This window comes from Athene cunicularia (assembly GCF_003259725.1).
Source record: "Athene cunicularia isolate RWA chromosome 1 unlocalized genomic scaffold, athCun1 chr1_part1, whole genome shotgun sequence".
In the NCBI taxonomy this organism is placed as follows: domain Eukaryota; kingdom Metazoa; phylum Chordata; class Aves; order Strigiformes; family Strigidae; genus Athene; species Athene cunicularia.
This window is the reverse complement of record NW_020799091.1, coordinates 116,368,160-116,381,773: the sequence shown is the minus strand read 5'-3', so window position 1 is coordinate 116,381,773 and position 13,614 is coordinate 116,368,160.

The following is a 13,614-nucleotide window of genomic DNA, read 5'->3' as shown; positions in this document are numbered from 1 at the left end:
GCTTATTTTTGCTTCCACTCTGCTAGCATGTGGGTGTTATCACCACACGTCCTTTCTCTTTTGGGAGAGGGAAGGTGATGGTGCTCGAGATGCACCCGAGTTCTTCTCACTTTTCCCTTCCATCTCTCTATCAAGCACCCACCAGTGAAACACACTGGCTTTGGGCTGGCATGGCGCAGCTGCTTCTTGGGAGAGCCAGCCAAGCTCTTGAAGGGAACCGCCACCTGTGAAGAAGTCCCATACTTGATGGGCACAAGAAGGAAGATTATCCAGCTTCCACCTTCTTCGAAAGCGAGCAGACAGTTCCCTCCTCTCACCCACAAAACTCTCTCCCCCCTCCCCCAGGCTCCACAGACCCCATCCAGCCCAGCGAAACACCCACCAGAACAGCATCATGGCCATCTGTGTTCTTGTAGCCTGGGAGAGATGCAGGAGTGTCACTGCCACAGAAGATTGCAGTGGCACTCACCATCACTAGGGGACAGTCAGTCTTCTCCAAGAAAGAAAGACAACTTGTGAGATGAAAACAAAAAGACTTCATTTCCATTGAGTAAGGTGACTCTCTTTCCTAGAAGAGGAACATCTTTTCACATGGGCTAATATGGAGCAAGTACCATTTTTATCGAAACCATGTGTTACAAACTGCCCAATATAGCTAATATAGGTGGTTTCCATTGTGCACTTTTCTGTAGAGCATTTAAGTAACTAGGAGCTAGTTGTGAGAAACAGGGAAGTAAAATTTCATACAGAATCATTCAAAACTATCAGTTCTTGATGCGCATACCTTCATCTGAGGAGGGAGTGAGAGGAGGGGTTAAAAGCTTTTTATTAGAGATGAGTGCCTTTTTATTTCTACCTTCCTCTCCGAATTTTTGATCACAACACACCACAGCCATGGATGGGCACACCATCATACAAGTCTTACCTGGCTATATAGATTTCAGCCTGTATCAGTCCTCCTGGGATAGTATCCCCTGGATTTACACCCTAATGATCCAACCTCCTCTACCTTTTAAAGACTCTGTGAGTTTGGAGCTCTGGTTTTAGTCATAGCATCCTTCTTTTGAAATGGAGGCCAAAGAAGTAAAAGAACAGCACTCTGTCAAGGTGGGCAGAAGACACTGGGTTTCTAAATGACAGCCTATGTAGATAAAAAAATAAAGGTGTAGCACACCGAAAATATCTATCAAGAAAATGCGTGTCCTACCTACCAATGTTATACTTCCTGATTCTGGTCACACGGGTGATGATGTCTTCTGTCAGCAATACATCCTGTAAATAGCTAAATGCATTGGAAAATGTGGATCAAATTTCAATGTGAACAAAATGTAATCAACTGTTCAGCTTAAAGAGTTACCTGGTTGAAAATGGCAGCTTTGCTCAGCTACCCACAGCAAGCAGATTTGCACTGGGTTTTACAACTAATGTTCATTTTTTCATAATTTAAAAAGAACTACATCACCAATTTACCACTTAAATTTACGGTTCACTAAATTTGATGCAGATATAAAAGCTGTATCTGATAGAATCATCTACTGAAAAAATTAATGAAATTACTTTCACACACAGCCTGGCACTGATTTAGTTTTAAAATTTAATGTGAAATCCCACACATGAACTCTTTTTACATTCATTTTATTGTCATATATGATGAACAAAAAAAAAGTCTCTCTGAAAGCTTTGGGAAAGTAGAATTTTCAGAATTGGATACAGTTTTCATGAAAGGCTCTGCAGTAACCTAACCGGAGTTTGCAAGTCCTTTTCCGACCTTCCCTTCAAAAATCAGGTGCAGTGTGGGGGCATGAGAGCACCAGCTCCCTATGCACAGCTTTCACAATATTCTTTCCCAGCATCTGCCCATCACCTGGAGTACCACACCTAGGTATGGGAAAATAGCTGGTTTCATCTCCATGCACATTCCTGTCCTCTTTGCTTGTAAAGCCAGAAATGTTATAAATAGTGATGGGGAGTTTGTGACATGGACACCTGTGGGGTTATGACCTCAGATCATTTCACAGGTTGCTGAACAGCTGCCTAAAACATCCTTTCTGTCTCCCATTCCTTTTTCTCACTCACTCCCCCAGAAATTTATACAGAAGAGATGAACTTAAGCCAGCAATCTAGAAGAGATCTGAATCTTAATAAGCAAGAAGCAGCACTGCTTTTCCTTAAGTAGATCAGTCTACAAAGACAGGATTTTTCTTTCTGCTTGGGAAAGCATATGGAGAAAGCCACTACTAGACTGGTTAAGGGCTGCAGGAAAAAGATGCTTCTCAAACTGTGTATTTAGCATATCACAATGGGGATGTTGCCAAGGGCAAAGAAATGTTCAGAGAAATCAGTATCTATGACAGCTGAATACTGTCCACGTACCTGAAAGCTGAAAGACTCTCCCTTGCAAGAGGATGCTTCACAGCTGTATTTCATTCATCTTCCCCAAAGTTCCTCAGAGCCTCCAAGGATCTCCATCTAGCAGCCTGTTCTCAGTGGCCCTGCCAATGCATCACATTACTCACCCTACAGCATGTGTTTTGGGCTGAGGCTGGGACCAGCGTGCAAAGTGGCAATTAAGCTGTGTAAACTGGACAAAAGTGGATGTTGAATCACGAGTTCTTCAGGGCCATGAAGCAATTTGATCTGTCTGAGGAAGTCTGCTTGCAGAAAGCAGATTTAAAAGGAGAGAGTCACACACAGATGGGGGAGTGCAAGCAAAGCATTTCTCTGACTGCAGAGCATCTGGCATACCATTAAGCTACACTTAAATAACTAACAAGCTAAACAAAAGTTTTAAGTAGTGCATGATGTGTGTCTTTTTGGAAGGACCTGAAATGTGACAGCTGAAGACAAGTCACAGGATATTTAACTACTGGAGAATCTGAAGCTGTCCAAACAGATACTTAAATAGTAACTAGAACCAGAGGAAAACAAAAAAAAACAAGCACAGAGACTGTCCAAGTCAAAATGATGGATATGGTGGAGAACTGGGCCTGATAATGTAAAAACAGAGGAATAAAGTATTGCAGACTACAGCACTTCAAGGACAGCAAGACGGCTGAGTAACTGAGCTTTATTTCACTATATTTTACCAGGTTTTAAATTTTACCCATCTCTAAGACCAGATGGAACTCTGCTTATCCACTACAGGATAATTTTGCTTCTGGGCACAAAGGTTGGACAGTTACCCCATAATAACTAAGTCTGCAGTCCCCTAAGTCTTTTACATAGAAGAACTGATGTTTATGCTACCTTTAAGATACAGAGACGTGAAATAACTTTAGTGCAGCTCTGGAGTCCCTAGCAATTCTGTATCTCATATACTGAGGAACAGTTCCTCTGGATTTCTTTTCTCATTTTTTACAAAAAACCTTTTTTTTTCCTTTCTTTTTTTTATCCTAGCATCTTCCACATTTACTTTCATTACCTTGTAAACCAGATCCACAAAAGGAGTTGGCCTGTGATCCTCTTCCATACACTACTGAATTAGGAGGACTTTGGCTCAGAGGATGGTCAGTGTACTACATGTGACCATAAGAAAACCTGATATCAGTTCAATTAACATTAATAATAAGAAAAGCCTCACACTCAGATAAAAATAATTTGTAACTAAAAGTAGCTGTGCACTTGAAAAAGAGGTGCAGGTAATGTGTTTCAGGATGTTGCCAAATGAGTAAAAGAGTATTTCCCCAGTGCTTACATTATTTTAAATATAACACAGTTCTTAAAACAAACTTTTGGACAGAATGAATGTTCAGCTGTGGTCTGTATTTGTATTTCACCCATATTAGGCAAACTAGCTCGCAGTTGTGTAAAGACTGTCACTCCAGAATACAGCTGCTCTTAATTTGAAGATGTCCCATCCTTGCCTTTGTTGATTTGTGTTCACTTCCCCGGTGGTTATTAACAGGTAAATAAATATAATGATAAAAAATGCCTGCCTAATACTTAATTTGAGCTTGTCTCACTGAATTTCCAGCTATTAGTTCTTGCTGTGTTTTTCCCTGCTAAATATTTTGTATCCGTTTGTTCTTACCATGGAGTAACATACACTCACCAAGTCACTTCTCAGTCTGGTCTAGTATAAAGAACAACTTGATCTGCAGGTGTCTCATTGCAAAGCTTTTTCTCTTCCCCTTGAGTAATTAACATTGCTTTCTTCCTCATACTCTACAGTTTTTAACATTCTTTTAAAAAGTATGAAGTGTGAACAATTTTCAGTGTGTTGTACTTACACAGAAAATTATCTTGCTGCTTCCATACATTCTTCTTCCCATATGTCCAAGGTGCACAATAACTTTCCTGACATTGTGGGGACCCTCAGCCTGATCAAATGTCCCCTCTAATCTCTTTTCAGAGTCACTGCTTTCCTTTCCCTCCTGTTCTGTTCATGTTGTTCTTAATTTCTAGACACATCATTTGTTTTCTTATCATATTAAAAGGCATTTCATTTAAATAGACTCTGTTGCTTAGTATTCTTTATCACTCTGAAGGACTCCCTCTTCTCCAGTCTTTAGCAGAGCACCTCTCCAATACATATGTAAATGTTAGGAGCAGGAATTTAACATTCACTGTTGAGTATGTTAAATAGTGGTGAATTCAGTGGTGACCTCTGCATAGCCTCCCTCTCAAGAGATCTTCCTTCGCTGATTACTCCTCACTAAATTGTATTTTTCAAAATCTGTCAATTATTCAGCATTTTACTTATGTAACATGCCCACTGAAAATATGAAGGATGTCTTCTGCTCCCATGGCAAGACTGACAGAGACAGTTTTAGCTGTCTCTTTTTGAGTTCCTTTATAGTGTTACATATGATGCACTTACTAGCAATCATCTAGGCATTTTCATCTAATGAAATCTCTCCTGTTGTGCTGAAGAGGGACATTGCTGAAGCTCAGTCTAAGTCTTGCTCTCCTCCCACACACCAGCATGGACGTGTGACATCTCAACAAGTGTCTAAGGTCCACCTGCCTTCAGTGTAGGGACAAGGCTCCATGGTCTGAGTGGTCCCATTTAGTCCTTTATCTCTTCTTTAAGACAAATTCCTATAAACTCTCCTATGTATTTACCTGGTTTGTATGGCTGAAGAGGAAAGAATCAGTGATGCATGAGAAGACCATATGGCCATCCTGGCTGTCAAAAACAGAATTATACTCTGGCTTACAACGACTTTGTTATACCCTCCTGGGGCTGAGTCACACTAGCACTAACATGGGTCAGTATGTGCTGCCATGTAACCATCACCCTAGGAGCTGTACTACACAAGAAAACATCTATGGACACTGTGCTCAAGGTCTGATGTATCCAACCACCTAAAAGTGCTGCCTAATCACAGCTGAACAGCTGTGAAAATAAACCTGATCAATTGTAACTTCATCTATGGAGGAAGTCATCTTAAACTAGACTCAGACCTGTCTTCCACTGGGATCTTCCAGTAACAGCAAGTGCAAACACGTTGAAAGGCTCTTCTTAATTTACAGAGCCAAATCTGAGTGATCCTATCCAACCTGTCACCAACATATGTGAGAAACCCCAGGAAGGAGACAGATGCCTTGCCTGCCAGCAGTCTCCTGCTCTCGGGTCACTCCCAAAGGGCTGTTTAAGTGAAAATTATCAGAGTTACAGTCACACCCCTTTCATCAATCTTGAATGTTGCTAAACTGTACCTAGGGATCATCCATCTGAGCTACAGGAATAAACCAAAGCCACATAAATGTACACAGATGCTTTCTAATAAATGGATATACCTGTTACGGGTAGGTTCTCTCCTTCTAAGCAAGCTCCTGGAATGGCCCTATCTCTGGATTTGGGAAATATGCCCAAACCCCAACCTTTTAAGCAGCTCTCTTGATTACCTGTCAGTTATCTAGTAAGTCTTGTACAGCATGGGCAGAAACACCACAGTAATGGTATAGCTACGCAAACACTCCTCTGGCAGGAGATCTGGGTCAAGAAGTTCCCCCATCACTTGGTCCAGCTTCAGCTTTAGCATTTCTGCACCATACCCCAACTGTCTTGAGGCACTGCACTCTTGCTGAGACTGCTGAAGTTACCAAGATAAAAAACAAAACAGAAAAACCTCTTCCGTTGCAGTCTGTTCCTCTCCAGCAAGGGAAAGGGGGTGGAGAGGGCAGGCAGAATAGAAATCAAAATTTAGAAAAGCTGTTCCAAGTATTGAAATAGAAGAGGGCAGAAAATACTTGAACTGACTTTGCCATCTTTACCATGAACTCACACTTGTAGCTGTGCATAGAGAAACACATATCAACAGAAGAAACCATTCACCCACCTGTGTTAAAGCAGTCGGAAGCCCTGCCAGAGACAGCCTAGAAGATAGTACACATTCGAACTGTGACAAAACTACAATTTAACGTTCAGGGCAATTCAACTTGAGATTTGCTTAAGGTTTTCTCAACGAAAAGGGAGCAAATAGAGCATGACTGAATTATTAGGGCAACAGCCCGGATAAGATAAGAGCTCCCAACCAGTTTCCACAAACAGCACTGGCTCTGCTGGCACAAGGCAACCAGGAACGACTGACAACAAAACGATTGAGAGTGATGTGGCATGGCTTCACTGCACTCAAACTCTCGCTATAGAGAGACTCTTTCAGAAGTCAAATGGCCTTAACCCAATTTAAAGTAGTGAAAGTGAGCTGCATTAAGAATCCTTGAATCCAGAATCAATCCTCAGATGGTTTTCATTCTGTTTAGAGGAGGACAGGAATAAAGGAGACCCCAGGTCTTTTTATTTCATGCAAGCTCATCAAAATTCCCTGATGCACTGATCAAGATAAGGTCAAATATTTGTGACCCCACTGCTCTGCAACTTACTAGAAATTTGCTTAATTTTAATCCCAAATTTATTCATGGCCAATTTATTTCAATTTATCCTCATAACAACACTGTCCTTTGTGTTAAATCGCTCTACTCCTGCTCTGCTTCATATATTATAGGCAATATCTTGTCTTCTGGTAGCCATCATTTTGCTAGATGAATGAGTCAACCTTTTTAATTTTTCTTGCAAAAGGAGAATAGATGTCCACCAAACTTTTCCCAAAAGTCTTTGCTCTCCACCTCTAATTAGAGTTCAGCTTCCCTGGGCCTCGATGACCAGCACTGCACACAGTATTTCAGACATCATTTGACTGTTGCCCTGGATAAGGAAATCCATTTCAAAAATTAACTTAGATTTACACATTTATTTTTTTACTTTTATTATCTACACCAAGAAACTTAAAAAAAAAAATCAAGATCAGTTTCTGAGCTCACACTTCAGTATTTTAACACAAACTGGGAAAATTAAGACTTGAGAATGTTTGTACTGACGCTGCATTCTGAGGCAACATGGTCTGGAATGGAGACTAATGAAAATCTCTCTCTCTCTCTCTTGTTACATCAGGATGAAATAATTCATACCACATACCTTAAATAATATAATCCACAAAGAAACAACGTGCTTCTTAGTCTCAATAACCTTTTCTAAACATCCTATTCAAGGTTATGGGTAGGTTATAAAACTTGTATCTGTTTTGCAGAAATTGAAAACCTGTGCTAAAAACCATGACGGTTATGGAATGCAAGACGCTGTAGCAGTCCTTAAGGTGTACTTAATTTAATCTCTATATTTAATTATTTCTTTTCAAGATTTTTGCTAGGCTCTCCAGATGCTGATGCTTTTTTCTCATTAAAGTGATAAAATGAGTCAACTGTTGCTCCTTCAAATTTTGTTAAGTAGCCCCAGAATGGTGCCAACAGTTATGCAAAGCTTAATGGCCAGAATGTATTTGTCTACTTTGTATTAATGTAACTTGCATCTGTCATCTAAGCAACAATTATACACTATTTTCAATGGAACAGGGCTTTATGATTTTGTGTGTGTTGGTTTTGGTTTATGTTCTGTTGTGGTTTTTTTACAGTAAGACCTCTGGCTCCATATGACATATGGGGTGTGAGCACACGTTGTTTGTGTGTATCTTCAGCTCAGAGAGCAACTTGTGAAAAAACAGGTCTGTCTTAAGAAAGAATGCAATTCTGATCTATATCACTATGCATTTAGAACGACTATTGAAAAAGTCATTGGATAGAAAAGACATGTACCAGTTTAGCTGAGCATTAATTCCATTCTTATGCAACTGAATGGGCACCTTCTGAAATGTGAGATGCTGAATCCCAGGGCTGCCATTTTAAAATTGGCAGAGCAACTTTCATTCATGACTTTAATATTTTACAAATACTAGTTGTCAAAATATATCTGTGTAAAAATTACTACCCCATCACTACATAAATATTTTTCTCCCTCAAACAGAGGAAATGCAGGCAGGCTCCACAAAGCAAGCCCTAACAGAAACAGGACAAGACTGGAGTACCTGTAGGAACAGACATCTTCTGTCATCTAAGTCTGTGAAAGGGAAAGAAAAATAAAAAGGTATGTTCTTACAAGCTACTCTGTGAGGATTTGTATTTGCACTCAGTTGTCACATCTACAGCTCTGAGTGCATTCACTTGCTGAGTATAGTTGAATAAGACTTGGCAGTTAAAAAATCTTCATAAAAATTAATATCACAGCTTCATAAAAAATAATTTTTTGGTTGCTTCTCCTGTTGTCTTGAACCAGATTTAGCCTGCTGGAAAGGTAAAAAGAATGCTTTTTCACAAAGCACAATGCCATCTGCACAAGCCCCTAAAATTCAGCTTTGTGTCCTGAATAAGAAAAATTACATATTTGATTTTATTTTTAAATCACAGCATGTCAAAATGAACCATGTAGAACGGCAGGGGCTCATTTCTTCATGCCTAACAGTAATCACTAGCTTTGTTTCATTTCCATTTGTGCATACCTTGTGTGAAACAGAGAGGCAGATACAGGAGCTCTATATTCAGCAATGGCAAACTTTCTTTTCTACTTATGTGCTCTAAATAGAGCACCTGAACTCCAGAAGTCAATTTATACCACTGTCTTGGCTTGCGGCTGGATTGAAGCTTTAGGGCCCAATTTTGGGCACCCTCCACATCTCTTACAAGTCAATACAAGCTTTGATATGAGAGTTGAGATAAAATACTGGACTAATGCCTAGCTTACTACACTTCAAAGAGTGACGTTTCAGCTAAAAGAGCAGAGAAAATATATATTCTCCAAACACAGTAGTCATCTTCCACGTAGTGGAGCAGAACTTTCACATCATTAGTGAGAAGAAAATTCTAGTTACCCTTAGTAAAAAGGAAATACCACAGTTGCAACCCAAAATATCTGTGGTTTCTAGGATGCTTAGAGAATGTAGACAGCAGCGGGCAAACAGTAATACTATATTTCTTCCAAAAAGCAAGTGTACTTGCTGTATATATATATATGGATAAATAAGTGTACGTATATTTGAAAGAAAGCTTTTTAAAAAAATGCAAAAAGTTTTTTTCTCCCCCTCTTGCAAGCAGGACAGAGATTGTTTGAACTGCTCTCTGTGCCATCAATCGCAGCTGGAGAACAGGAATGCTGCTGACAGCAGTTGCTATTCTTTTGATACACCAGACACATGCCTCACATTCCCGCGGCAGCTGACACCACAATTAGTCCTTGTATGGCCAAAAGAGGGTGGGAAGGAGGGAGTTCTTCTAGACAACATTTGGTTTCCATGGATAAGCCTAGTACTGCAGTACTGTCAGCCGTCCGAATCATGAAGTCTTTATATAACACTTAATGAGTTTCAACCTTGTTTTGTGAAACTTCATGGCAGTGAAATGGGTGGAAAAAAAAGTTTTCTGAGTCAAGTTATCTACTCTATGAATGAAATGTTTACTGAAATCGTGAAAAGTTTTGCCTAGTCATTTTTTTGGCTTTCTTTTTATACTTTTCTTGTTTGAAAATTATTTCTGATTAAGGATAGTGCAAGAAGACTTGATTTACTAAATTTTTGATTTTGTATAAAGCCATACATGGCAGCAGAATTTGTGTAAAGAAACAATGGGTGCTGATTACTAATAGAACTTGACATGTATTTTTCTCTTAACATAAAATCACTCCAGTGACCACAACAATTTCACAACCTCCAAAATCCAAAACCAATTAAAGGTTCTGTCTGCTCTCCAGTAACAAGATTTGAAAATATGCCCATAACCAAAGTGCTCTATAGACTTTAAATAAGCATATAAAGACATATACATATTTGTAGACAAATCCAAACTAGTTCAAAAGTTCTATTTTAAATACATAGAGATGCATGAAAGTTCATATTTTAGGTTTTTTTTAAAGGTAGCTAAAAGTTTTGTGTTAGCACACTTTCAGTTATTTCTGTTGCATCATGATGAATGGACAACTTGTGCCTAGAGGTCAACATCTTTTCCATTCACCACAGTTGGAACAGAAGTTGAGTAGGCTGATACAGAGCTGCCAAGACTGTTGTTTCCCCTGCAGGCTACAAAATTTTTGCCCTTTCCAGAAGCCAAAAGGGAAGGCAGCACAATCTATTGGTTTGCCTCCAGCGCAGAGCTCAAGATACATTGGAGTTTTAATGATTTGTGCGCATAATGGAACAGTCGCTGATATGTTTTAAATAAAAGTCATGTTCTGCTTCCCTGACTTAACTCATAATTTGATTATCCAAATCCAGATTTCCCAGGGGCTCTCATAAGACATTCCAAACAAACATTTCACTCCTTCTCCTCTTATGCCTGCATTTCTCATGATATCCTGTTAAAAACTGACATTTGCTATGAGAACAACCAGAAGGTACCTTTCTGTGCAAGCAGAAAAAAAATCCTTTCTGCAGAATTCTTGCCCTTCCATTTGAAACCCAGACCTTGTTATTGCTATCCCTGTGAGTAATCACACACAACTCTTAAGTAATTCTATCCTCTGCTTTTACATTTCATGTTTTCAAGGTTGGAGGATAAACTAGGACAAAACTAACATTTATTTCCCCTTCTTCTTATTTGTACCCTTCCTACTGACCATAATGAGAGAGAACAATCTCTGAAATATAGCATGCAGGTTTTATTACTTGCCAGTGGAATTCTTACATTATATTTCTATCCTAAGCTCTCCTTAAGACGACATATTTATCTCTACACTACTCAAATACAGAAATGCACAATAAAAACTAGTTTTTGCATTCTATTCTCTATTTCTTCCCCCTTCAATATTAATATATCAAACAAATACTACTAGAGTTAGTGTGATTAAACGGGTAGAGCTGTAGGTTACACATGAGCAATCTGCCATCAGATCGCAGTTGCGCTGTGCCGACGGTGTGCTGATTCTTCAGGGGAGCATTTTCCACCAAGAGTTCCATCTACCTGACCATCTTAAGGCTCTTCACGGTCATGAAGTCAGTCGGTGCTCTGCTCCTCCTTATTTTAAACTTGCTGTTTGTTGAAAGAGGGTTGAAAGAGCTGTATAAGTAAACTGAAAGGGATTTTCAGAAGCACTGTTTACAAGTGTAGAAAAATCAGAGCACAGCTGACCTGTCTGCCAAACCAGTGGCTGAGCTAGAAGACACCTTCACAGCCTCCTGCTCCAGCAGTGGCTCAGCCTGTATAACCGCTGCTGAGAGTGCGCCAGGCTGAACAACAGCATTGGTATGAATTTTACCCGTGGAAAAAAAAAAATGCTGTAGGTGAAGGACTGGGAGCTGCCCAGAGGCACCAGCCGGACTCATCCCACATCTCCTCGGACAGAGCTCACTAGAGGGAGCACAGACACCGCTGCCTCCCGTCGCTGTCGCTGCGAGCTGCTGAAGGAGGAGGCCGGCTCGAATCTTCAGCTCTCCTCAGCTGCGGAAAGCGAAATGAAAATAATCAATCCTAATGAATAGACAGAAAAATCACGACTGTAATTTTCTGGGGAGGGCTTTCCTTTAAAGAAATTTGGGTTTAGAAGCAAGTCGCATCGTTCTGACGGGAAAAATACAATACTAATAAAAAGATGAACTTGTTAATGAATAAATCCCACCTCCCTTTCCAGAAACACACAGATAGTTTTTCCAACCCTTCCCACTTTCAACGGTTGCACTGGGGTAATAAAATAATCTCGTTACCGTATGGTCTGAGCAGTGAAGAGGAACCAGGGAATCATGACAGACTGTGAAATGAAGACTTGTTTTCCCCCACCTTCCATCAGTTTAATTTCTTAATCCTATTTTGCTGATAGATTCTGGTGTAAACAATTGCATAGCGAAATGATTAAATAACCATCACTGGGCTCTGTTGGGCAGCAGCAACTCTTGCTGGAAACGACTGCTGCAAGCTCAGACTGAAAGTCAAGAGAAGAGGAGGCTGTGCTATGAACAGCTACTCTCTGCTGTTAATTGTACCCACCTTTCCAAAACAGACCAATGGTGTGCCTTCAGGCGATTTTTTTCAGAGGTGTATGCCCACGTGTTGCTGATTTGTTTAAAACGCGAAGAGTTTGTGTAGTCCACGTACGATATTTTTTTTTTTTTTTTCATCCAGGAACTTTACATAATCAGCACATAAATCACTTGAGCCTCATGGTTGACAGCATTTCTCTGTCATCTGAAATGGCCCTTTGAAGTACAAGATGCACATCGACTCCTTCAGTCTTCACATTTGCATATCCACACTCTCCATTTCCTCCGTCCAGCTGCAGAAGCCTTTGGTTTGCTGCCGATGTCTGCACCTGAAGCAACTTGTTGCGTGTCCCAAACTCTGATCCTGGCTTCCCTCCTACACCCTTTTATTGTTTAATTTTTTTTTTTTTTTTCCCTCCTTGCTTTTGCTTTTCAAATAGTTATGCAAGAAGGCTGCAGATGTCCTTCCAGACCCATCTACAAACCCCTGGTGAAATTACCCTTGATTCTCCCCTTGCTGTGTATTTTTCACAGGCCATTTGCATTTGCTACCTGTTTCACTTGCACAGCTCTTCAGGAAGTGCTGCATAAAGGAATTTCTCTTCTAATCCTTATGTGGTGAGTCTTCCACTCTTAATTCAAAGCAGTCAGAAGACAGGTCTCCTCAGGAGGAAGGCCAAAGTCACTTAGTCATTCTTGCAAGCAGATACACAAAAATTTGACGATAATTTCAGCAATATCAGGAGGTTAATAGCAATCTGCTCTGTTTATGTAGGCATGTAAAAAACCCTCACATATTGTGAGTGCGTGTGTGTTAGGAAAGAAGGAGAGAAGAAGAAAAGCCTTTTCAAAGGACTAAAACTAATCCCTTTGTCCTAAAGAGTCACAGAGAAATATCAAGGCAACCACAGCAGCCTGAAAAACCCAGTAACTTGGCAGTGTAAACCCAGTGTTGCCAAAGAGACAACCTTTAAAAAGGAACTACTGTAGCCCTCTCTAGTGGAGTGCACCATTCCAGCCCTGTCAGATGGCTGTAGGTCATGAGCAGAACATATTGAGGGTTTATTTCTTTAATAAAAGGAGTAAGTCATTTTCTCCGCATCTGGATTAAAGTGATCTTTCAACAGCTGCCATGAAATCCTCTCTTAGTGGTAGTAACTTGGAATCTTTCCCCACTGCTGCTTAGCAGTTCTAGCAGGCTCATGAAACATGCTTTTCCAAACAAATACAGATAATCAATTTATAAAAATGTATTGGGTTTGCATGGCAAAGTTTTGGTAGCAGGGCATTGTGGGGTACAGGGGTAGATTCTGTGAGA